This window comes from Artibeus jamaicensis, unplaced genomic scaffold, assembly GCF_021234435.1.
Source record: "Artibeus jamaicensis isolate MK-2021 breed Jamaican fruit bat unplaced genomic scaffold, CSHL_Jam_final contig_1803, whole genome shotgun sequence".
Lineage (NCBI taxonomy): Eukaryota > Metazoa > Chordata > Mammalia > Chiroptera > Phyllostomidae > Artibeus > Artibeus jamaicensis.
The window spans coordinates 1,798,228-1,822,965 of NW_026521356.1; the positions used below are offsets into that span (position 1 = coordinate 1,798,228).

A 24,738-nucleotide genomic window follows, 5' to 3' on the forward strand; every position below is an offset into this window, starting at 1 on the left:
GGCCTCAGAGGTGGTTTAAGGCTGAGAGCCCAGTCCCCAGGGAGGTGCAGTGGCGCTCAGAGGGGGCTTGGTTTTGATTCAGATGCAACAAACTGACCACCACTAACTAGCTAGCTTATTTATGCCATCTCATTAAATTCAACTCTAACTCAGTCAAGTATATGATGCTGCGGTTTTGTGGGGTCCATATATATAACTAAGTGTGATCTTCTTGCTTGAGTTCAGGACTGGTTGAGAAACAGATAAATGAAGCAAACAGAAATCACAGTATCAGCCACATCCCTGATAAAGCTGTGGGATTATGCAGCTTTATATTTCTGGCTGAATGGACTTTCTAATACCCCACTTATGAGTGAGGCCAGCTCCCAGGACCAGTAGTTGGCACAGGAGGGTGATGACATGGACCTCTCCATAAAAGCAGGCTCCCGACCTCCCCACCCAGTCCTGGCCAGATGCACCCACCCTGCAGGTGGCAGATCCCATAGAGGAGAAGGAGTGTTGAAGCATGGTCAGACCCAGTTCATAACTTCTTCCGGAGTCACTGTTGAGCTGCCTCACCTCTTTCCATGAGGGAATGATGGAGATAGAGAAGCCATGGCTCTGCACCCCAATGTACAGTACAGCTACTCATGCCCTGACCCCACCCCTGGAGATGCTGATCTGGTCTGGGGAGGGAGCTGAGCCTTTATAGTTTGTAAAAGTTCCTTATCACTCTCTTGGCTAAGGGATCATTAAGATGGAGTAACCACTCTTAGGAGATCCTCTCCTGGAAACACAAAACCCAGAATGTTCCTCTGAGGCTGGGGTTGTCCCTGTTTCATAACCAGTGACACAGTGCTTGGGAATCCTGAGCATCTAGCCCTATGCCCAAAGCCTGTAAACAGAATAGTAAGAATGCGTCAATGACAGCTTTCTTCCCATCTCAGGTGGACTTCGGGTTTTTGGCCAGCCTGGAGCCAGATCAGTTATACTAGAAGTTTCAGAATCTCCTAGAGGGTTCATTAAAGTACAGCTCACTGGTCCCGCCCCCAGAGGTTCTAATTCAGAGAAAGGGTTGTGTAGATGTAAGAAGAGCTTTGTGGTTAGGCAGATCCCGGTTCTACCTTGGCTTTGCCACCACCTAGTAGGAAGGCTCACTCAACCTCTCTGAGGCTCAGTTTCCTCACTTGTCAAATACAGATCACAGGAATAATGACCTCATGTGTTTCTTGTGAGTTGAACTAGGACACACGAAGCACCCAGTGCAGTGCATGGTGCACAGTAGGAATGGGGATAAATTGTAGATGTTGATTATTATTTATGGATGTTGTTCTTTAAGGGAAGGCTTCTTTGAAAAGATTGGGTGGACATTTTGGATACAGGCAAGAATGCCAAGGGGAGAATGAGCCAAGTCTTGAAAGATGCAGGGAGGGGAGCCAGAAACAGAGCAGGAGCCAGTGCACAGAAGTGGGGATGATTGAATTGTGTGCAGAGGGTGGGCGTCTGCTGCAAATCTGGCTGGGAGAGGGGCTGGGGCTCAGAGTTACCCAAAATAGAATTTCCTTGTATCCAAGCTCAAAGTTTGCTTTCCCCCCTCCTCCCCTTCTCCCCGGGCCACTCTCCACATGCCTCTGTCCAGACTCATTTGTTAAAACTGCCCCCCCACTGCACCCCCACCCCTGCTCTAGGGACTCAAAGAATCTTAGCAATGTGTCCAACTCTAAGTGCTGGAGGAAAAGAAGCAAAATAAAAGAGAAAACCCTCTTTCCAGGCCTGTGTCTTCATATGACTTCCCAGTCTTCCTCTCCCACGAGCGATGGCCACTCTGAGTCAGCATCTGGTTAGCAGTATCCACACCAAGAGAGGCATCAACAGTCTGCCCCTACCACCCAACTACAAAGCCCTCTTTGCCAGTGCCCCTTCGCTCTTTCATAACTAGACTCAATGCTTATCTACCAAGTCTTCCCTGATGAATTTCACTTGACTGCATGAATTCCTTCCTCCTCATGTGCCGCCATTCATTCATCTATTAATTCCATAAATGTTCACTGAGCAGCTAACGGAGAGAGTACTACATTTGAAGCTTACAAAGTCATAAGAAGAAAATGGGGCCCCCTTGTTATATGTTCTTCAAAGTGTTCTCTTTTCTAATATGAGAAGAGACCTCCCAGGCACGGGTGAGATGCGGCCAACTCTTCGTCCTCTGTTGTGCACATACAGAACACCTCAAAGAAAACACATATGTATCAGGCAGAGATAACACACCTCTATCCCACAGACTTTAGAAATTTGCTTGAGCCTCAGTGCACGTCATCTTCTATAAATGCCTTGACTGCTATGTCTGACATCTTAACTTAATGACCTCCCTAACCAACATCTGACCTACATAGATGTACTAGGCACTGGAGATGTAGAGATGAAGAAAATATACTTCTGAGCTCCTAGAAATCACAGTTTCATGGGAGAGCCGTGCACATAAACAGGTAGTCATAACACAATATGGGAAGCACATAGGTAAGATGTTTTGATGTGAGTAGAAAGAAGCATCTAATACAATCTGATTGTTGACAAGTAGGACCCCTGGGAAGACTTCCTGAAGGAGAAAATTCCAGAGCTCAGTCTTACAAAAGAGAAGCAGTAAGTTTGAAGTCAAGCCTGCACATTGGCCTGGTTCCTGCCATTTCAGACAACGTAAATCACTTCCCACTGACTTTGCTCCCTTCCCTGCCCTGCCTCTCCACCTCAGAATGTCCACATCGTTGGGACTTTTGGAAAATAAATCCATGTGTACATGGTGTGATTGTGTGTAGATTTCCCCCCTCCTTTTATTTAGAGTTAACAGTATAACATCAATAACATGATGCTAATTATGTAATAAAAGCTAAAAATATAAAGCAAGAGTTTATATCCGCTGGCTATTTTAGGGGCAACCAGATACCCACCCCCCCTTAGCCTTTTAACACCAAAACAACTGAAGGCCAGAGCTGAGTTTCCAAATGTTGCACCATGGTCCTTAATAGCTGGAAAGCAGCTACTGGCAGACAGCAAACAGCAGGCTTTGGGCCACTGCAGAGCTGAGAGTCATGGCTGTACCAGGCTCTGCAGAAAGGAGCTCCGTTGAGAGGCAAAAGCCTCCTTAGGGAAGCAGAGTGGGGAGGAGGCTGTCACACCGCACTTCTTGTCAAGCACAGTCATCCAAACAGCTAGTGACAATCACTGCTCATGTCAAGACTGAATGAGAACAGAAAGATGTAGGTATTCACATACATATGAATGGGAGAGATTTTTCTTTTTATTCTCACCCAAAAACATGCTTATTGACTTTAGAGAGAACAGGAGGGAAAGAGAGAGGGAGAGGAATGCTGATGTGAGAAATAGTAATCCTTTGCCTCTTGTACTCACCCTGACCAGGGACTGACTGAACCCGCAATCCAGACATGTGCCCTGACTGGGAATCGAATCCACAACCTTTCCGTTTATGGGACAACGCTCCAACTAACTGAGTCACACTAGCCAGGGTCAATGGGAGAGAATTTGAAGTCCAGCAGCCCCTTGCTAACGAGGAATGAGATTTCCTATGGCATGAGTGTTCTGCCCTGATATTTTCCCCTGGTTGAGTTCACTGAAGTCAATCTCCCTTTCACTGGAGACTTTACACATTATTCCAGGGACCACATTTTATGCCACTGGGTGTTAGCCAACATGAGTCTGCACCCAAGACTCTTCTGAGAAGCAGCAAAAGCCTCAGGAATAGGACGTGATAAAAAATGTGGAATTTTTAGCTTCTAAACTTGGCTCTGCCACTAACTAGCTTCAAGACCTTGGGAAAGTTACTTCACTTCTTTAAGTCTTACTTTCTTCATCATTTAAAAGAGAATGTGACAGGATACAACACATACTGCAGTCATGAGACATGACAGTTCAGGACTAATGATAGAGTATGATATCTGATACAGAGCATTTTATAAGGGAAATATTTAAAATGTTTCCAATATATTTTGCCTCTGGGAAATCCAGGTGTTCATTTTTTCCCTTTCCTTTATCCAGTACCCTTCTAATATTAGAGATAAGCCACGGCCTATTTTCCCTAAGCAAAAAAAAAAAGCCCCAGAACAAAAAGATCCATAAAATTGGGAACAGCTGCATTTTCTTCAGACAGGAAGAGGCAACAGAACACCTTTCTAGGACTAGTAGGGAAAGTAAGTAAATGACCAGGACTTCACTCCCATCCACACCTGGATGGCAAGAGAGGAGGAGGGATATCATAGAAATAGCCAAGTGACTGAGAAACCTAGACTCGAGGCACATACCTGGGAAAATGTCACACCCATTAGAGAAGCCTTGTCTTTGGCTGGGCTCAGAGCAGCATGGCTCTGACAGTGGCAGGTTAGCAAGGACCAAGGGAGTTACCTGGGGGCTACACTCAGGCCCACCCATCTGCAGCCCTTACACCCAGTCCACAGCTGGACACTCAGGCCCTCTAGGAGATGATGGAAGTCCCAGGAAAGCCAGGACGCTTCACGAAGCCACAAGCTTCCATAGACAGTGCCAGGTCTCCCCTCAAAAGTGCCAGAGACAAGACCAGACTGGGTCCCTAAGTGGATTTCAGCACAGGGACCCAAGAAGCAGAGGGAACACAGATCACATCAGTGGAGGTCAGCAGGGACACTGTGTTCCGAGGCCCTTTGGCAGCCTGGATAACAGTGGAGAATCCCAGGTACCAGCCCACACGGGGAGGAGGGCCACAGTGAGAAGAGGCCCTCACAGAGGGTCTGCATTGTGACTTGACTGGACCGTGACCCAGAGCTAGTGTCTCACATCAGAAGAGACTCAAGTATCGTTATCAGGCTAAGATTTTTATTTCAGGTGAAAGGGTAGGGAGGGGTGAGGAGAGATGCAGCCTCTGGGACTCATCCAAAGTTTTAATCTCACCTATTGGCATTCTTACAAACCTAGCCAAGCCCTCCCCTTTCACCTGGGTTTAACTCTAACCTTCTGTCCATTCCTCTGCTTCTTCTGCCCTTTCCTCGCCAAGGGGCTGCGGAGGAGGAGTCACAATTCACCTGCCCCCAAGCACCTGCCTGGCCTGCTCAGGGAGGGTCCTGTAGGGCTCCTCACCTCTGCACCTACTGATTGCCCTTTGACCTTGGCAGTATAGCAAAGTGGTTAAGAGCACCAGAACAGGGGAGCAAGGCTGCCTGTGTGAGTGAGGGTCCCAGCACTGCTGCTCATCCGCTGTGTCATCTTTGGAACGTTCTTTACCATGCCCCTCACCCCATGCCTCAGTTTCTCGTATAAGAATGAGAAACCTGCCTCATAGGGTATCGTGGAGGTAAACGAATAGCTCATATACAGTGCTCAGGGTAGTGCCTGGCTCCTAGCTACCGCCGTGTACACGTCAATAATTGCCTACCTCTTAGTGAAGTCTTCCATGACTGTCTGAAATAACCCCTCTTCCAAACTGCCCGCCTCCATTCACCCTCCCATTTTCCATATAAATTTATCATCACGAGATGCTCTATACTTTACTTTTTATATCATCTCTCTCTCCCACTAGAACGTAAGCTCCATGAAACATTTTAGTCCATCATTCATAACTATATTCGCAGTAGGCCCTTGTAATGAAGAATAAATATGGAAACCTTTATTCACGAACTGTATAAATTTAGGTAGATTATGTAACTCCATGTGCTTGAGTTTACTCACCTGGAAAATGGGGCTGGTGCCTATATTCTTCAGATTGAGTGAGGGTTAAATGAGACAGTATTTCTGAACATGCCCATACCAGCCCTTGGCATGGAGTCAATGGATGCTGGCTGATCTGGGAGCGCCAGGCTCGGCCTGACTCAGGCAGGGCCCGCAATGGTTAATCCCTGATGCTCTTTCCCCACACAAAGCATGGCTGGGCTGCAGGGCTACTGGCAGCTGTCCAGGTGGAAGATAAATGTCAGAGTTGGGTGCCTGCAGAGTTGCCCTGGTCCTCATATGGGGTCTTGACCCTGGGCAGCTGGAGTCTCTCCCCACCCTCTCCTGCTGAGAGAGCTGACTGAGCCTGGAGCATTTGGGAGCCAATGCAGGAGCTGAATGGTGGGAACCTCAACCCGCCTGGGTCCCACGCCACATCCTGGCCTTGGGGGAGGTGGGCTGAAAGCCTGAACTTGCTTCCCAGCCATTCCCAGGCGGCCTGCTCTCCTGCTGGCCCAGCTGGGCTGACTGAGCCAGAGGGCTGCAGGGGCAGGTCTTGCCCTAGCACTGAGTTGTCCCCACCCACAAGTAGGAAGACACAGGCCTCAGCACAGGAGGGTCTGGATTCTGAGCTCAGCTCTGGCAGCCCTGAAGCCCAATCACCTTCCCAGCCTGGGAGAGAGACTGTGTTCAAAGGCAAATAAGCCTTCTGAGACCAAGTCTCGTAGAGGACACACTGAAAAACTGACCCCAAGCAAGGTCATCTACCATTTCCAATTTCTCACAATTTTTCAGCTTTCCAGCAACTTCCCCAAGAGTCCATCCTTCTCTCCACGACTGACCCAGAAAGAGATGAAAACAGACAGATACACCATGAACAGTAAAGATGAATAAGCGAAGCCCAGCCTTTACCCCATGGATTCATTCATTCCATAATCACATACGGAACCCCCACTCCATGCCAGGCACTGTGCACTGCAGGAGAGCAAATAAAACACAGACCTGATCACTGAAAACACTCTCAGTTGTGGAAGGAGATACAGTTGGTGAGCTGGTCAGGGAGGTGCAGCAGGCTGGGCAGAGCTGCACAGGGCATGATGGGAGTCTGGGAGAAGGGTCTCTAACTCCACCTGAAAAAGGAAGGAGATCCAGGAATTTGGGGAGTGTGATACCAAGGTGCTTCTGGCAGGCAATGTCTTGGGGGAGAATACAGAAGCTAGTGAATGATATCCCTCACCGTGGTGCCAAGTCAGAACCACTCTGGGAGACACTGGCCTCAGCTGCCATCCTCTCAGTCCTTGGGGACTTTCACTAGGCAGTAAGCCCTCTGAGGACAGGAACACAGTCAGTCTACAGCTGCAGTGTTGGAACATTAATGGACACACACATGGTGAGCACTCGGCAAATGCACCTGAATGCACTGAATAAATGAACACCCCGAAGGTGAGGTCACTACTGGACCAGAGGAACCCTTGCTATCCTCTTAACCCACTGGCACTCACGAAAATGTTATTGCCTAATTTCCTCTTGGTAAGTATAAAAAACTTCATGTGCTATACCAGTTAACTCTTTAACTGGGGCCCAACAAGGTGTGCTCTCAAGGAAAGTGCCACCAGCTTCCCCTGACACACCCATACTCCTTCCACAAGCCCTGGAACAGCTGCAAGAATCACACCACATGGACAGATGGAGCTGGCAGTCGGTGCCAACATTGGTGCCTTGATCTGTACAGGACAGGATGTTGCTGCTACTCACAGCCAGTCCTAGGCACACTGTGGGCCCATCTGCACACAGCTCCCCAGGCCCCAACGGGGGGTACACATACAAGGAGGGGGAGCCCATTCGAGTGCTCTGTTTAAACACCACCATGAAGCTGGTCCCTGGGCAATTTTCCCAAACACCAGCCACTCTTGCTTGCTTCTCTGGAAAATTACAGAGAGTACAAGTTCCCCTGGCGTGTGTGGTATGTATTCATGTGTCCACTCATTGAGCCAATATTGAATAAGGACATATTATGTGCTAGACCCTGTCTCTGGAAACAGGAATACACAATGGAACCCTCGGATTCCTTGTGCTCCTGTAGTTCCTCGTCCAGTGAGAGCCCGGCAGAGCAGCGGTTTTCACATGCTGTGCCAGGTGCTACAGCAGGAGCAGGCCTGTCGGGGCAGAGAAGAGGGAGAACCTCACCTTCCTGAAATTGGTGAATGAGTGGGTGGAAAGCGGGGGTGTTGAAGAGACTTTACTGAAGTGGTGGTGTTGGAACTGAGTGGAGACAGACGGAAGTGCTAGAGTTAAGAGACACAGACTGAAAGGTGCGGATGGCAGCGGGCCTGGGCTTGGCCAGTGCAGGAGGTCTGTCCTGAGAAGTAATCCAGTGCTTGCTCCTAAAGGAACCTTGAATTCTGAAGTTGGGTTTAAGGTTTCTGGAACTCCCCTTTGGTCCATTAAGAGAATCTACTCTCAGATCAAAGAGATCAAGGATATCAAGCACACTTCACACCGAGACAGAGGTCCACCCCCCACATCCCACCTGGCACAGGGAAGCCTCAGTGGACCCCCTACATGCATTAGAGGGCTAATGTGAGAGGGCCTCTGGTTCTCTAGAGCAAGTAAGCACCATTCCACAAGCTCAGATGCAAAAATCTGACTCTGGCCTTGGCTGGTGTGACTTGGTTGGGGTATTGTCCCATAAACTGAAATGTTGCAGGTTCGATTCCTAGTCAGAGCACATGCCTAGGTTGCAGGTTCCGTCTCTGGTTGGGGCACATGTAAGAGACAACAGATTGATGTTTCTCTTTCACATCAGTGTTTCTCTCCCTCCCCCTTTCTCTAAAAATTCAATTAAGCATGTCCTCGAGTAAAGATAAAAAAGAAGAAAAAATCTGACTCTGAAAAACACAGTCCTGGATTCTAGCTGGCTATACCTCCCCTCTTGGGGTGTCACTCCCCTGCTTGTGTGTGAATGAACTCAAGCCCTTTCTCTGACTGCCCTGCAGGGGGTCCCACCCAGCTGTTGGGAGGCACAGGATGTTGAGAGCAGAAGTGACTGTCCTTATTGAGACCATGTTATATAGGAGAAAACTGAGGCCTGAGAAGCAAGGTGAGTCCACAGCACACTCACCACGGGCCACATCTCGAACCTCATCCTTGAATCTTCAGCACAGAGCTCTTCTATCCCAACAGAGAACAGTTGCAGATACACCCGGTTTGGTTCTTGTTTCCCCCTGAAACACTTTCTACTGAAGATTGTGTGTTGAGTAAAACAACAACTACAAAAATGCAATTAAAGAAAACCCCCAACAATTTTATCTGAAATTTATCAGTGAATATTTCCCTAAATATTGAGTCCTGTTCCCTAATATTTCAGAAACAAATCCACAACTTCTCCCAATCTTTACCTCAAACATTCTCTCTGAAGTATGGAGAATACTTAGTAAAAAGCAAAAGATTTATACGATCTGAAGAGAAACCAGAGTATGAAGTATGGAGAATACTTAGAAACCCCTTTTTAACAGAAAAAAAGTACTCCATTTTGGGCTGTTGGTCAGTCCAAAATGTTGTGAGCTGCCAAGCTGACGTTACAGAATCTCACGACTGAGCATACGATTATCGTTATTTGTCTACCATTAGAATGCCTGTTCATATTCCACACCTGACTTTTATGTAGATTTTCCTTAATTGTTTGTATGCAAATAGCCCTAGGATGAAGTAATGAGAATCAGCAGCAGAAGCAGAAAGCAAGGGATTTGGGAATTTTAGGAGGATCAGGTGGCATTTGGGATATGTTTTCCAGGAAAGAAGAGCTATTGGTCATACCAGCTATATAACTTGAGGGTTCTGTTGGAAATGCAAGAGAGAGAGAGAGAGAGACAGAGATTGAGATTCAAGACTCCCCAAAAAGCCCAAATGACTTCTCTCCTGCTATAGAGCTAGCATCTCAGAGATGCTCACCTTTTGAGAGATTTGCTTTCCCGAAATGGCCCCGGCTACTCGCAGAACACGTCTTTGTTCTTTGAGTGATAGTGATGAAGCAATCATGTATAGAAGGCAGGAAGCTCTGAGAATCCCAGGGGATAAGGGGTGGGCTCTCAAAAGTCAAAAAATATCTGCCACCAACTGTTGGTTGTTTGGACTTGTTACACCAGATACGGAGAGCTCACCCTAGAACCACTTCCTCCCCAGACCTCTCCTCAGCCAGCTGAGCAGATGCTAATCACAGCTTTATTATTTCTCCCCAGCATCTTGTAAGGCAGCTCAATAGAGGCAACAGGGAGAAGTTGGACCAAGGCTGGTGTCTGATGGGGAAGGAAAGTAAGTTCATTAAGCCAGCTTGGTATATGCCATACCCAATATTTACCAACACACCCATGCCTTTGGGACACATAAAATATGAGCCTCATCCCCATTTCCTATTGCAAACTGGAGATTCTCAAAGATGAAACCATTGGCCCTGGACCATTTAATAGTGGTAGAGCAGGACTCCATCTCTCTCCTACCACATCCTGCCCAAGAGGCGCCAGGACCACCGCATGCAGTGTTCACTCTGTGAGTTGCAAGAGGATTCCACTTCCGAGGGGATGCATAAAGCCACCTTGCCCGCAGAGCACACATACCTGAGAGGAAAAGCACCGGCCAGACCCTCAGCACCAACACCTGTGTGCACCTGTGCTCCTGCAGCTCCCAGAGGCCCAATTTGAATTTCCATCAGCCCAATGACACCCATGTCAGGCATTGGTGCTGGCTGAGTCCCAGCACCTTCTCCCAAGCACCACGTAGAGTGTGTGGGCAGGGGACACAATGGCTGGGCTGCTTTTATAGCAATGTGGAAACTACTTTTCCCTTAAGGAGTAAACACTTATTAAACTCACACCACAGCTCTGCATGGGTGAGCAGGTTCCCCCCTGTCAGGTGAGTCACCCAGGCCCCACCTAAAGCCATCCCTAGGCCACATCTCACCAATGTCCTCAGTAGCCAAGGAGTTGGAATAACCTGGTTCCCAAGAAATAGACTGGCAAATCTCAGGGTGCTGTATCCTCCCCGCCTATTCTCTCCCAGCTGGCCTTGCTCCACATTCCACCTGCTCAGAAAAATGCCCTGGAAGGGAAGAGGGAGCAGAAATTTGAGATCTGGGCCCTGCCTGGAGCTGGCTCCCCACAATCTGACTTTCATAGCACCTTCCATAGTGAGAAAACACCCTGTTTCTCTCTGGCTCATAGTCCCCTCTCTCAGCTCATCCTGCACAGAAGCTGCACAGCCTCTCCTCCATGTTGACACAAATCCTCCATCCTGAATCTGCACAACCATCTCTGTCGGGGATTTGGGGCTTGTTTTCTTAATTAACTGAAAATGCTAACAGGGGAGCCTGGGAGCTGGCAGGGGCCTGGCCTTCATCAGCTGCTAGAGAAAATTCTTGCTTTGAAATCTGGATCGCTCACGCTCCCCCTCAAACCTTGCAAGGGATGTCAAAACAAACAGGGCACCAGATCTTGGGGCAGGCTCTGGTTACAGGGCCAGTGATCGATTTAGCTGAAGGACACTTCAATGCCAGATACCCAACGAGATCTTGATTTCCTAAAATGTCACAGGTAGACTGTCAAAGGCCCCTTGCCTCAGCAGGGACTGTAAGAGGGGAAAGGAACAGTGTGCCCACACCATTTCCAGAGTGCCTACTGCCTGGCAGGCTGGAGCTGGGGGTGTGGGAGGCGGCAGAGATAGGCGAGTCCTGTTGATTCCTGCCCCCGAGGAGATAAAGCTAGAAACAAATTACTAAACTGCTGCATATGAAGGGTCCCTTTCCAGACAGGTACTAAGTGACAGACTCACAGAGGAGAGGAGGTACCCGCTGCTGGTGAGAGTTGAGGGACAGAGGGTCATGTCAGGTCACAAAGAGAAAATATCTAAGCTGAACAAGGAGTCAAAGTCTTTTGAGTAGACAAGATGCATAAGGGGAAGGAGGAGGGCTTTCCAGGTGAAGGGAAAAGCTTAGGCAAAGGCCAGGAAGCATGAAAAAGAAGCTTATGTTCAAAGACGGGCAGGCAGTGCGGTATGACTAGAGAGTGGGACTGATGGAGGCATGAAGAGGACAGTACAGAAGATGCACCTGGACATATAGAAGGGGGGGGCAGTCATGTTAAAGCATCAAGCAGGCCATGGGGACCCAGCCTTTTCCAGCAGGGGCTAACTTCATCCGGGTCAGAAGTTGCCAAATCTGACCCCCTGCCAGATTTTGTAACTGGTTTCATTGGAACACCGCCACACCCATCATTTGCATATTGTCCAGGGCTCTTTTGATGCTTGAGTTCAGTGATCCCAACAAAGACTGTGTGGTCCCCAAAGCCAAAATACTAACTCAGGACCTTTATACAGCACACACTTGGAGGGTGAGGCCTAAGTCAGATCCACAGTTCCCTACATCAGGGAACCCACTCCAGCCTTCTCACCCAACTGCCATACAGGGAGAGTTCAGAAATTCTGGAATAACCAAAGAAAGAACATCCCTCTATGAGAGGGTGCCACTCTCAGGAGGCCCTCCTACCCCTTCCCAGCCTCAGCACAAGTTGTCCCAGCAACCATGTGCTGGGGTCAGAGCTGCTGTGTTGAGAGTGGGGCTTCCAGCTTCCAGTTGGGGGGCTTGCACATTCCTCCCTGATCTCTGGCCTGAGTCCATCCTGATCCTGGAGATCCGAATCCCCAAGATGCTTCGCCCCAGCTGAGTCCAGGTCACTGTGCCTGAGGCCAGGGGCATGTTGGGCCCTGGTTTCCTAGGAGACCCACACTGCACTCTCTTTTCTTGCAACAGAATCAGTCAGTGTAGCCCTTCCTTAATCTTTGGTACTTTGTACTTTCCAAGCAGACAATGTAGAACCCAGTTTAAGAAACAAAGCATTAAAAGCTAAACATTATCATTTGAGGAAACGTGGTGACAACTTGCACCAAAACATCAGCTCAGAGACTAAAATCTCCTGCCACTGGCAGGTTCCGTGATGGCCATTCAGATGATTCAGGATGAGCCCTGGCTGGTGTAGCTCAGTGGATTGAGCGTGTGCCTGCAACCCAGAAGATCACGGTTCGATTCCCAGTCAGGGCACATGACTGGGTTGCAGGCCAGTTCCCAGCAGGGGACACACGAGAGGCAACCATACATTGATATTTCTCTCCCTCTCTCCTTCCCTTCCCCTCTAAAGATAAATAAATAAAATATGTTTAAAAAAGATTATTCAGGATGAACACATTCAATTTTTAGGTTATTATTAAAATGAAAACTAAATGAAACATTTCTTAAGAAAAAGAACATTCTCAAGCAGAGTTCTTAACACACTCCCCCCAAGAGCCTCTGGGTCCGTCTGAGAGACTTTGTCTGGGATTGAGGACCCGGCTGTGGAACCGGGTTGCCCGGGCATTCCCTAGTCCTCTGCCCAGCCACAGCACCAGAGCCCGCAGAATGGCTGGCACACAGTAGGCCATTAGTTCCACTTTGTCAGACAAACAAATGAATGAATGAATGAATGAATGAATGAATGAAGTCCAAGTCTGGTTCTGCAACTTACCAGCTCTGTGTTCTCAGGTGAGGTTCTCAACCTCTCTGAGCCTCAGTTTCTTCATCTTTAAAAATCTCCAAAATTATTCTCAACTCAAAGAATTACTGTGTGAATTTAATGAGATCGTCGTACCCATTAAGCCCTCATTATAGTGACTGGCACATTCAAGGTGCAGAATAAATGGTAGCTATTGTTACTTTTCAAAGATGACTTTAATCCCATATAAAAAATATCTTTGCACTTTCATTATGTAAACTCCAGCACAGAGCCCAACACTGGGGAGGCGGGGGGGGGGGGGGGGGGGGGGGGGACGCACAAAAGGGCTGCTGGAGCAGAATTAGGCAGGGAGCTTTGTGGCCTCAGGTACATGCAGGAGCTGAGGTTGCTACTATCTCCTGCCTGCTCAGGGGAGGCAACACCTCCTGCACAGACCCCAGCCCCCCAAACTGCACTTGGACATTCCAGGTTGGGGAGCTCATCTGCGCCCATGCTGCAGGATATGGGGCTGGGGGACCACTTGCTCTGCAGGGTGAGGGTGCCAGCTCAGACAAACTCTGCCTGCTCCACAGAGCTCTCCTCTCATTCCTTCTCATGCCGAGCTGGGCGCAGCATGGGTCTCCCTGCAAGGCAGTGTTCCCAGGCTCAGGAACAATAGGCTCCCCATTCATCCCTGCCCTTGGCAGACCTGCCTCCTCCCACTATGGCACTGCCCACTGCTGCCCCCAGGCAGCTGCCCCAGTCCAAGGGGCCAACACAGACCTCTCTGGGGCCTGGGGAACAAGCCCAGGACCTGGTCTGTCCACTCTCCCCAGGAGGAAGAGGAATTGGCTCGAGTCCCCTGCTGAGACAGAATTGAGGGTCATTCAGTCACCCTCTGGCTTTGAATGTCATTTGTCCCTGAGCATCTCAGCATACAGCCCTCACTGACCACACTTTGTTTTCTCCAAATGAGAGGAGGGAACCTAATGTCTGCTGCTCCCTGACCTTCACCCCCTGGGCCAGGCTCCAGATGCTTCCAGATATCAACGTTCAGCTCCTTGCCTTAAGGGTGATAACCACTGGGAGGAGCAGACCAGGGCGTATACCCAAGTGTCACCACCCCTTGGGAATCCGAGCCCCACCTCCACCTCCTCCCTTCCACACTTGCCCATCAGACTCCAAATGAAATTTTGCCATTTGCAACAGCATGAATGAAGCTAGAGGTATTATGTTAAGCAAAATAAGTCTGACAGAGAAAGACAAATACCATATAATTTCACTTATACGTCAAATCTAACAAAAAATATATAGACAGACAAAACATAAAAGAAGAAACAGACTCAGGACAAACTGATGGTTACCAGAGGGAAGAGGGATTGGGAAATGGATAAAAAAGGTGAAAAGGAATAAGAGGTACAAACTTCTTGTTATAAAACGGGATATAATGTACAGCACAGGGAAGACAGTCAACAACGTCATAATAACTTTGTAGCATGATAGATGGTCACCAGACATACTGTGGTGATCGCATCATGAGGTATACAAATGTCAAATCACTGTGTTGTTCCCTGAAACTAATATGATATTGTATGTCTACTATACTTCAATAAAAAGATTCCATCCAGCAAAAATCACCAGACTCAACCCCAAATCTGCAATCCACACTTCAAGGAGGAGGGTACAACGTTGGGTTTCTTTCACTTACCAACTTTATGCAGCTATTTTCTAACTTTCGGTTTAGAGATTCTTAGCTCAGACCTTTTTTTCACATTTTAGTGCTTTTTTAATATTTTTTAAGATTTTAAAAAAATTGTTGTTCAAGTACAGTTTTCTGCCTTTTACTCCCATCCCAGCCCACCCCCCCAGCCATCTCCACCTCCCTCCCCTTTCCCCCCCCCACCCCTTGTTTTTGTCCCTGTGTCCTTTACACTTGTTCCTGTAAACAGACCTTAAGAACCATCCTCCTACATCCCAGGATCAGGGCTGGAGGGTGGGAGCTGGGGGAGGGGCTGCAGACAGGGTGTCATTCCCAGGGAATGGACTCCTGAAGGCAATGCACTTAATTCTAAGGTGCCCCCTCCTCAGAGACTCCAGCACCAGGTTCTAGCCCAGGAGCCCAAATGTGGCCCAGAGGGACACACTGGAGGGGAAGCAGGTCCCTGAGGGGGTAGCAAAGTATGTGTTTGTCCTTCTTAAAGGGACAGCCTGCCCAAGAGCCAGCAGGGAAACTGCTAGACAGGAGGGAGCAAGGATGAGCCAGCCTTCTCCAGGGATAAGCTCTGAAAGAGCACCAGGGCCTAGACTCACACAGAAAGCAGTACAAGAACCTATTATGTGCTCTGCATGATGGAACTTATTTGGTCCCCACATTTCAGGATGTAGGCACTGTTACTGTTGTTCCTATTTTGTAGATAAAGAGAAACTGAGGCCTAGAGAGAGTAAATTGCCAAAATCGCTCAGGTAATGAGTGGCAACATTAGGATTTGAGCATAAGTGGTTCTGAGGGAGCTCAACCAATAGAGCAGCCTCAATACATCAACCTGCAGTTGCAGCTGGAACACCTACCAGGGTCAGTTCCACGCCCTGGAAAAAGGCATCACGCAAGCAAGACACAGTGTCTGCCCTCAGAGACCTGCTACAAGAAATTACCTAAATGCTAACACCAAATTGGTCTGGCGGGCGAAATGACTTTTGCTTTCCTTTTTTTAGAAAAATCTTTACTGTTTTCTGTATTTTCCACATCTTCTAAAATAAACAGTATTCCTTTCATAAAAAGAAAATAAATGTTCTACCTCCAACAGCTCATTCGGACATTTCAAATGGCCAAAACTAGAGAAGGAAGATTAATGTATTCTACCTGTAAGTTCCAAGAGGAAGAGGAGAGTAGCAAATTATCAGAACACTGCACCTACAATGATTAAATCTATGGGAGTGAAATTTTCCCTATTATGATTCAAGTTTTCAATAAAATTAAAGTAATTGCTTCTCTTTCAGCCAAACTGAAATATAAAGTTTTCTAAAACCCATTAATTAAAAAAAACTCAGTTAAGACCCAATCATGTTATTCCTGATCCTTCCTAATCTAATCACCAACCCCCTTTGGAGCCTCCCTTCGCTTTGTCCCATCCACCCCCTGGCGGCCAGACTAGGCTCCCAGAACTTCTCCTAAGCCGACCCAGCATGCTGCCATCCTTCAAGACCCTCTTGTCACTGCTTCTGTGGAGCCTTTCACCCCTACAAACAAAATCGATGGCTCCCTTCTTGGAGCGCCCACAAGCTTTGCCCATCCAGAGCATGATTAGAGCTGGCATCACACTGTGTGCTAATTAACTTAATGCATTTGTTGACTTCCCCACCCCCAGCACCTAGCACCAAGACATCTGTGGAATAAGGCAGCATGTGATAATAGCAACTATTATTGTTTGAAGACTATGTATAATCTTCCAAGTACTTCCCCCTACATCTCATTTGAGCTTCAAAAGGACTGGGTGGTTGGATATTAGAAGTGTCCAATGTGAATATGGAGGAAGCAAGTAGTGCTTGAGGTCCTTGAAACTCTGCCTTTTGGAGATCAAGTTTGCCCAGATGGCCTGAAAGGGCAGGCTCATCTCCCTGACCTCAGTGTCAGCCAGGCGAGGCTGTTTCCATCTCCTGGCCCAGGCCCTGGCCCTGCCCCTGCACGCCTCCCAGTGCTCCCTCCCAACACATCCTTGCCCTCAGCTCCCCCACCAGGCAGGCCGGGGGATGCCAGAGTGCCAATGGGCACAGAGATGACACTTCCTGGTTGGTGGGTAGCACACATTCCCTCTGGGCTAGTGAACACAGCATGGTCAGGGTGCAAATGAGGCCACAGCTTCCAGTGAGAACCCAGAATGATCCTGCCAGCTTCATGGAAGAAAAGTCTGTCAGGCCACCCCAGTGGTACTCAACCAGATAGCCACAAACTCTGGCATTGAGGGTCACCAGGAGAGGGCGTGGACCAAAAGTGCACAGAACGTTTGAGCCAGAAGGAAACTTTGAAATGCCATTGCTCAACTCCCCTCCAGACAGCCAGGAAAATCAGGCCCTGACGGGGAGGTGCCACCATCTCACTCTGTGCTTCTGAACATTGTCTAGAATGTCGTGAAGTTTCTTTCACCACAGGAATTGCACTTGAAGGTGAAAGAAACTTTATTGTTTTCTGTGTATGGCATTGCATTATAGGAATTGCCCTGGAGGTGAAAGAAACTTCGCCCTGACAATGTTCAAAAGCACAGAGTGAGATGGTGGCAAAGGGAAGGCTGGCACCTGAGCCCTTTCTGATCCAAGCAAGAAAAAATACAACTTGAAGGGCTCATACTGAAAGGAAGTAAAAAAGGCCAAGTTATTTTGAAGGGCATTCTTCGAGTATACAACACATACTGCTTCTTGGATACAATGCCATACACAGAAAACACTTAATAAATAAAAACAGAGGAAGGTGTTCAGTAACAGTCTTAAAATTCAGTATCCCTGGAGGCCAGGCCATGTCATAACCCGCTCCCTCGATAGCCTCTCCTATGAGCAAAGGGAATGTGGGTCTAAGTCTAAAATGATTTCTACATTGACTTAGCAGGATGCACTGAAGTGGGGATACCACAGACTGATACTTTCATTCCTGGGCAACATATTTACAGTTGTGATAGTTATCAGTGCTTGGACAGATATTGTTGGTTCCCAACCCCCAACTCCAGGCACAGAGCAGATTTACGGCCACTTGGGTTTGTGTGGGCCACGTGACTAATTCTGGCCCAGGAGCTGACAGTGGAGGCTGAGTGCTGTAACGCTCAATGTAAGTGTCGATGGCTAGGCCATGGTACTAGATGTCTAGATATCACTGTGGTGAAGGTATTTTTTACATGAGAAAAACATTTGAATCAGTGGACTTTCCATATAGCAGATTATCCTCCATAGTGTGGGTGGGCTCATCTAATCATTTGAAGGCTTTAAAGAAAGGACTGAGGTCCCCCAAGGAGGAGGGAATTCTGCCTCCACACTGCCTTTGCTCTCAAAATCAGCTCTTCCCAGGGTCTCTGGACTACTGGACTGCCCTGTAGATTTTGAACCAGCTCCCACAATCGAGGGAGCCAGTTCCTGAAAATAAATCTAAATAGATGAGAGAGAGAAAGGAAGGGAGGAAGAGGAGAGGGAGGGAAAAAGAAAGACAGACATGCTTCCTTTTGTTTCTATTTCTCTGGAGAACCCAGCTAATACAAGTGTAATTAGAGGTCGAGAGCAGTAAATGGGCAGGACCAGACCCTCTTTCCTTTTGGCACACCCACTGTCAGCATTTAAGGAGATGTTTGCTCTGCCAGCCTGGTTACTGAGTGATTATCATGAGCAGAAATGATAATCCCTCTGTTGACCCACTCCCAACAGGTAGCATGAGCAAGAAACAATCTCTGTTGTTTTAAGTCACTGAAACTTGGGGGTCCTGTGTTACCACAGCATAATCTAACTTATACTGACTGAAGCACTGGCTGTTCGTCTTAGACTTGAGATGCTAGAGTGTGAGGAGAGAACTCCAAAGCCCTTAGTAATGGAACCATAAAAGGATTTTGATCTTGCCTGACCACTAAGTCCCACATGCTGCTCTTCCTCCAGCTGCCCAGCTTCCCCCCTGGTCCATTTTAGGGTCCTGGGAAGTCTTCACACACAGAACCCAAACATAGCTGGATGGATGCATCGAAGGTGCAATCTCTGTGGTGAAAGAAACCTCTCTAGGCAATGTTCAGAGTTCCGCTGAGGAATCTGACCCTCCGCCTGGAATGGGAAACTCTCCAAAGAACAAAAGTTTCCACTACAGCAACAAGAATGTTAAACATGATAAAGAAAAATTTTTTCTCAGTAAGAAAAATGAGACCATGAGTATTTATAAACCAAAACCCAAAGGCCATTCCCCGATATCTGTGAGGTTTCTGTTGCGTGGGGAGAGTCTAGTGGTTTAGAGAGGGTACTGGAAAGAGAGCAGGATGTCCTTGGATCCAAAGCAGATGGGTTAAGTGCAAGGCCTTTGAGGAAACACAATAACAAAGCAGTGGTGATTTGCTCTGGCCAGTGGCTCAGGTGGTTGGAGCAACATACTACTGTACACCAAAAGGTTGCGCGTTCCACTCCTGGTCAGGGCACATACCTGGATTATGAGTTTAATCTCAGTTGGGGGTGCATGCAAGAGGCAACCAATCAATGTTTCTCTCTCTCCCCGCCCCCAACCCCTTCCTCTTTCTTTATAATAGGTAAGCATATCCCTGAAAAAGGATTAAAAAAATAAAAAGTATTGGTGATTCTCCTTAGGAATCAATGGTGACCAGAAGCTGCTGGGACTCTGCAGCTTCTTCTCAGTGGGTAAATCTAGTCGCCTGACCTTAAATACACTGCAAAGATAAACTCTGGGACAGACTAAACTGTCATGGACTTGAACTATTACAGGAAGAATTTAGCTTAAACCAGTTTCTCTCAACTTCAAGTAGTTCCCAAGTCATTTGGCAACATTTTTGGTTGTCGTAACCAGGGAACATTACTGGCATCTAATGAGAAGAGGCCTGGGATGCTGTAAAATATCCTAAAGTGCACAGAACAGCACCTTCCTCCTGACAAAGAATTATCCAGGCTAGTACCAAGGGTACTAGCTGATGGAGACTAGAAATACTGATGGAGACTAGACCCCTAGTTATAAAGGCGTAAAAGAACGTTTACGGAACAACATGCTCCGATGGAAGAAAAAGTACAGACACGCATATTCATATCAATATTCAGACATACACGTTGATAAACCACAACTAACTCTACCATCAAAGCATTCTGAGAGGTAGCAGAGTTCACATCGGTAGAGAGATAAATTTCATTGCTACCCTGCCTTCCTGACAAGGGAGGAAGCCAGCAGGAGCAATATTTAGAGACTGTGTTTAGATCTGCAAAGTGAGTCAAGGAGAAAAGCTTAGGGGTGGTGCTAGAGAATAAATATAGTGGGACTAGTCGATATAATAAAGAGGGGGACTTCCTTGAGTTGTTGGTGAGCACTAAGAAGCTCAGGAAGAAGGCCAAACAACCTGATGTCTGGCCAACAGATCAGTCTTTTTTAGGACAAGTTTGTCCAATATTTAATTGCAAATTGTTTGCATTTTTGTGATGTAAACACCATTGCCCCTCTCAAACCTCCCTTTAGATAAACTTCAGTTCACCATGTTCATAAAGCCATAGTGTAAATGCTGTGTGCAAATGTGTGTGCATGTGTGTGAATCAACGTAGAGGCATTAAATTTCATATCTGGGTCAACACAGAGCAAAATGCAATCCACTTGCATGAAACCAGTAATAATAGTTAACATTTACTGCAGGCCTACTATGTGCCAGGCACTGATCTATACTTGCCATGCAATCTTACCAAATGCTCACAGCTTCCCTGGGGGAAGAGGAGCACCGTTATTATCCCATAGTAGGGCTAAGAGATCTGAGGCAGAGAGACTTTAAGCCAGTCACTCACAGACCACAGTAAGTCAAGAAAGAGGCAGAACTCAAATACAATTTCAACTCAAATCCTAGCTCTAGAGTCCATGCCTTAAGTTCTGAGCAACCCTACTTGTGCCTTGTAGTGATTAATCATCTTAAGTAATTGAATGGAAACAGGAACTTGGAGCTGGAGGTGATGAGAAAATACAAGCCCTCACCTCTTACTTTGGAATGTCCAGACCAGAGGTTCTCAGATTTAGTGTGACCAGGATCACCTGGCGGGCTTGATAAAACACAACAGCTGGGCCACATTCCCAGCGTTTGATTTAGTGGGTCTGGGTCCAGGCCCAAGGACTTGTGTTTCCAACCACTCCTTAGGAAGCTCTGCTCCTTTGGAAGGATGTGGGACTTCCTGTGCTTGTGGGGGCTAGATTCAACTAATCAATTGTCAATTTCACAGGCAGGGCTCCTCAGGTAACATTTGGTCACAACATCAGTTGCAGAGTAGCTGAGAACTGGAGGAGGCAAATACTGAAGAAAATGGAGGAGGGAGGAAACAAGTGTCAAATGGAATTCAATCTGGAAGACTTCCTGAAGGAGGAGCCAAGTGGTGGGAAGAGGTGACCCTGGGATTACTGATTTGATGCACACTGCACAATGGGAAGCTGTGCCAGACAGTGGTTAGAAAATAAATCAGTTCAAACTGCAGCTTTGCTGCTGTGTTATATGGACCTTACTGAAGGTCCTTAACTGTCTAAGCCCTAGTTTCCAAATCTGTAAAATGGAGCAACAACCAAAAACTCAGTGTTGTAAAACTCAACACTATAATGGCATTAGGGCTATTGCTTTTTTGGCCGGGGGAACCCAAGCGTCTGTCAAGGGTAGGGATGTGCTTTGTTGCTGCTCACAGACCATGTAGGAGCTGGGAGGTTGGTTGAACTTGAGATCCCGGTTACTCACCCTCCATCATTTAAAAGATCTTCCATCCCAATGGGCACCCTCCAGTGTTTTAGGGCCCTTCCCCCAGGTCTGAGCTTTATCTCTTCAAACCATGCCCAGGGACCACTTTCCACACCCAGCTCAAAACCTCTCTCATTTACACAATTGGCAGCACTAAGGGGAGAAGACAGATGTGGAATACAGAATCGTCCAACCTGTACACTTACAGTATGTACTCAACCCCACTTTAAAAACGGATGCAAAAAGAGAAGACTGAAAAGTGAATTGCCAAAAGTTAGCTCAACGGGGAAGGCAAATTCTTCAAGTGTGTCTGGTAGCCAGGTGGGAAGTTGGGGAGCTAGGGTACAGGGATGGAAAAGGCCAAGAACCTCTCAGTCCTCCAGTGATGGGCTTATAGGCTAATTTTATTTTTTTTGTCTTTCTGCTTCTATGTGTTTTCTACATTTTCTGTGATAAACCTATATTTCTTTTATAATCAAGGAGGCAAAGTTTCTTTTTAAACTCCATATCCTTCCAAAGCTTTTCTTGAGTATAACCCATCCACACCACTCTGCCCCTTGTGACTCTTGCCCTCTGTTCTAGCCCGGAAGTTTGCATGTGTAGCCATGAGTGGTTGTCTTCTCAATGACTTTAAACAGCTGTCCTATGTGTTGACCTGTGACCCTCCAGCAGGTGAAGCTGCCCCAAGTGGGACCTGCAGGTGAGGGGAACTGTGTACACACACACACACACACACACACACACACACACACACACACACACACTACTCATGCACCCCAATCTGCCTCTTCTTTCCTTCTGTATCCAGAGGAAAATGTCATCCGGCTAGTGCCCTCAGATGAACTGGGAAGGCTAATTCCCCAGTGTGGTTTGTGAGGGGGTGAGTAGCCAGGGTGGGGGTGTCAGGAAGAGCCAATCTGCTTCCATCTGGCTCTGAAATCCACACTTATTTTCCTGGACTGGACTAGGATCCCATTTCCCAATGTGAGGAATCTCGCTCTCTCTTGGTGACACACACTTTCCCCAAGAATGCTTGACTTTTCAATAAGAATTCTTGTATATTTGGGATTCCTGGAAACAGTACAAAGACTAATGAATTGCTGGCTCTGCCCTAGATTTAGAAACCCTCTAGAACTCACAGGAGGTGAGGAGGAGGGAGGCAGGATACAGGGTATGGGTGTGTTCTCAGGAGAAAGCAGGGTGCAGGGCTGAGACACCGCATCTCAGTGGCCAGGTTAAGGTACTCCAGAAGCTGCCCACAACCCCCCAATCAGAGTCCCCTTCCACTCTGTTACTAGGCACAGACAAGGTGGCAAAGGGAAACAGTTGTGAGATTGCAGAGTTCAGAGATCTTGGGGCACACCACACCTTTTTTGCAATGGCCTCTGGGCACTCTAACTATGTGACTTCAGGTAAGGTGCCTAAACTCCCAGCACCTCAGTTTTCTCTTCTGAAAAATGGGGTAACACCCACTTTGCAGGTTTTGGTGAGAATGAGGTATGTTAGAATGCACAAGTGTTTAGCCTGGTGCCTGGCACACAGCAGATCTTCAATAGATGGTAGGTGTTGTTTGCGGAGTTTGAAGACTAGGAGTTTATAAAGCCGTACATGGCGTGGGCCAGCTGCAGAAAGTCTGATAGCCTGGGGACAGCCAGGCAATGAGAATACAGCTCACTGGGACGATGGCAGCTAAGCTTTAGCTCCTTCCTTTTTAGCCTCCTCAGGGGTATGTTGTGCCAGGTCTGGGCCATGTCACCTACGCAAGGCCCCAACTGCAGACCCTTGGCAACCTCAGCAGCTTAAATCCGAAGTGTGAATGTGGGGGTTCCAGACCACCAGGGTGAAATGGTCGGGCGTCTATAGAGGTTCTGGACCTCTCAGTCGCCTCAGCTTAAAATGGGCAGGAAGCATACCAGTCTCTCAGTAAAGATCAGGCAAACCACCACTGCATCGCTGTCTAGAGAATTCCATGAGTCCTTAAGCCGTCCTGGAAAAACCAGGGACCTGAGTTACTGCCCCCACACCCACCTCCCCACATACCCCCTGCCAAGAGCTCCAGTAACCTGGGCAAACAGACCAGGCCCCCAGGGTGTTCTCAGTCTAACTGAGAAGGAAAACACAGACAGAAAAGACTTAAGAACACAGAAAAACAAGGGGGAAAGAAAATAGTTTTCTTTCAAAGGAACTCATATATGTAGAGGAATCATGAGGTGATCTAAGGAATCCACATTCCACAGGGTTAATCCACCACTTTCTGAAGAGTGGTGATGGGTGAGGCTGCCACTTAGTGTCACCCACAAGCTCTCCTCAAAGTCCCCTCACAGACCCTGTGGCCTGGCTGAAGGAGAACAGGCCCTTTCTCCCGAAATAGTAAATTTACATAACCTCACCATCACAGCGATGCTCACAGCGGCTCTAGTTACAACAACAAGAGTTTAAGAACTGGAGAGTCTGCAATGGCCAAGGCAGGGGGGGAAACAAAACAAAATCCACATGAGGTTTTCATTTTCTTCAACCACGTGAGAATGGCCCTGTAGATCCAGCTATAAATACCCAGCTGCCATGGCCACAAGATGGAAAATCTCTCTCTCTCTCTCTCTCTCTCTCTCTCACACACACACACACACACACACACACACACACACACACACACGACAAGTCCCTTCCAACGGTTCATGGACTTAAGAATGCAGATCAATGTTTCTAAGAATATCTGCCTTAGAAGGTCCAGAGCTAGACTCCACTTGCTAAGTGTCTCGCACTGAGCTTCCTCAAACATACCTGACAGGGCTTGGGAAGAAGCTGTCCCACGGCAATCACCAGGGTGCAATGCAGAGCTGTCCCTGTCTCCATAATACTGAGGCCAAGTTGAAACCCCAAAGGGACCATAAACAGGACTGGGAAGGGCTTTAGACAAAATCCCTTAGAAGGAAGTAAAGAGCACCCTGCTTGACACAGAACACCTCCAGCTCGGCTCCCTGGAGGCAGGGTCTGAGACAGAGATATGTATACTCGTCATTTATTGGGGCTGTGCTCTCAGAGGAAGCCAGGAATTGATGAGGGAAAGAGGAAGGATCTAGCAGGAAGGTGGCTTTGGGAGAGCTCTGGCCCCTCCCCAGTCTATGTGGACC

General features: G+C 47.7%; 1 protein-coding gene across 4 annotated transcripts in view; it reads right to left on the bottom strand.

Moving 5' to 3' along the window:
- The window catches only part of DAAM2 (dishevelled associated activator of morphogenesis 2), a 110,469-nt gene that overhangs the window by 65,325 nt on the left and 20,406 nt on the right, over nucleotides 1–24,738 (bottom strand). Inside the window, exon 2 of one of the 4 annotated variants that reach the window (XM_037146195.2) lies at nucleotides 6,667–6,794. The exons of the other annotated variants lie outside the window; for them this stretch is intronic. The gene's annotated coding sequence lies outside the window, so the exon portion shown is untranslated. The remainder of the gene's footprint in view (nucleotides 1–6,666; nucleotides 6,795–24,738) is intronic. 4 annotated transcript variants of the gene reach the window in all.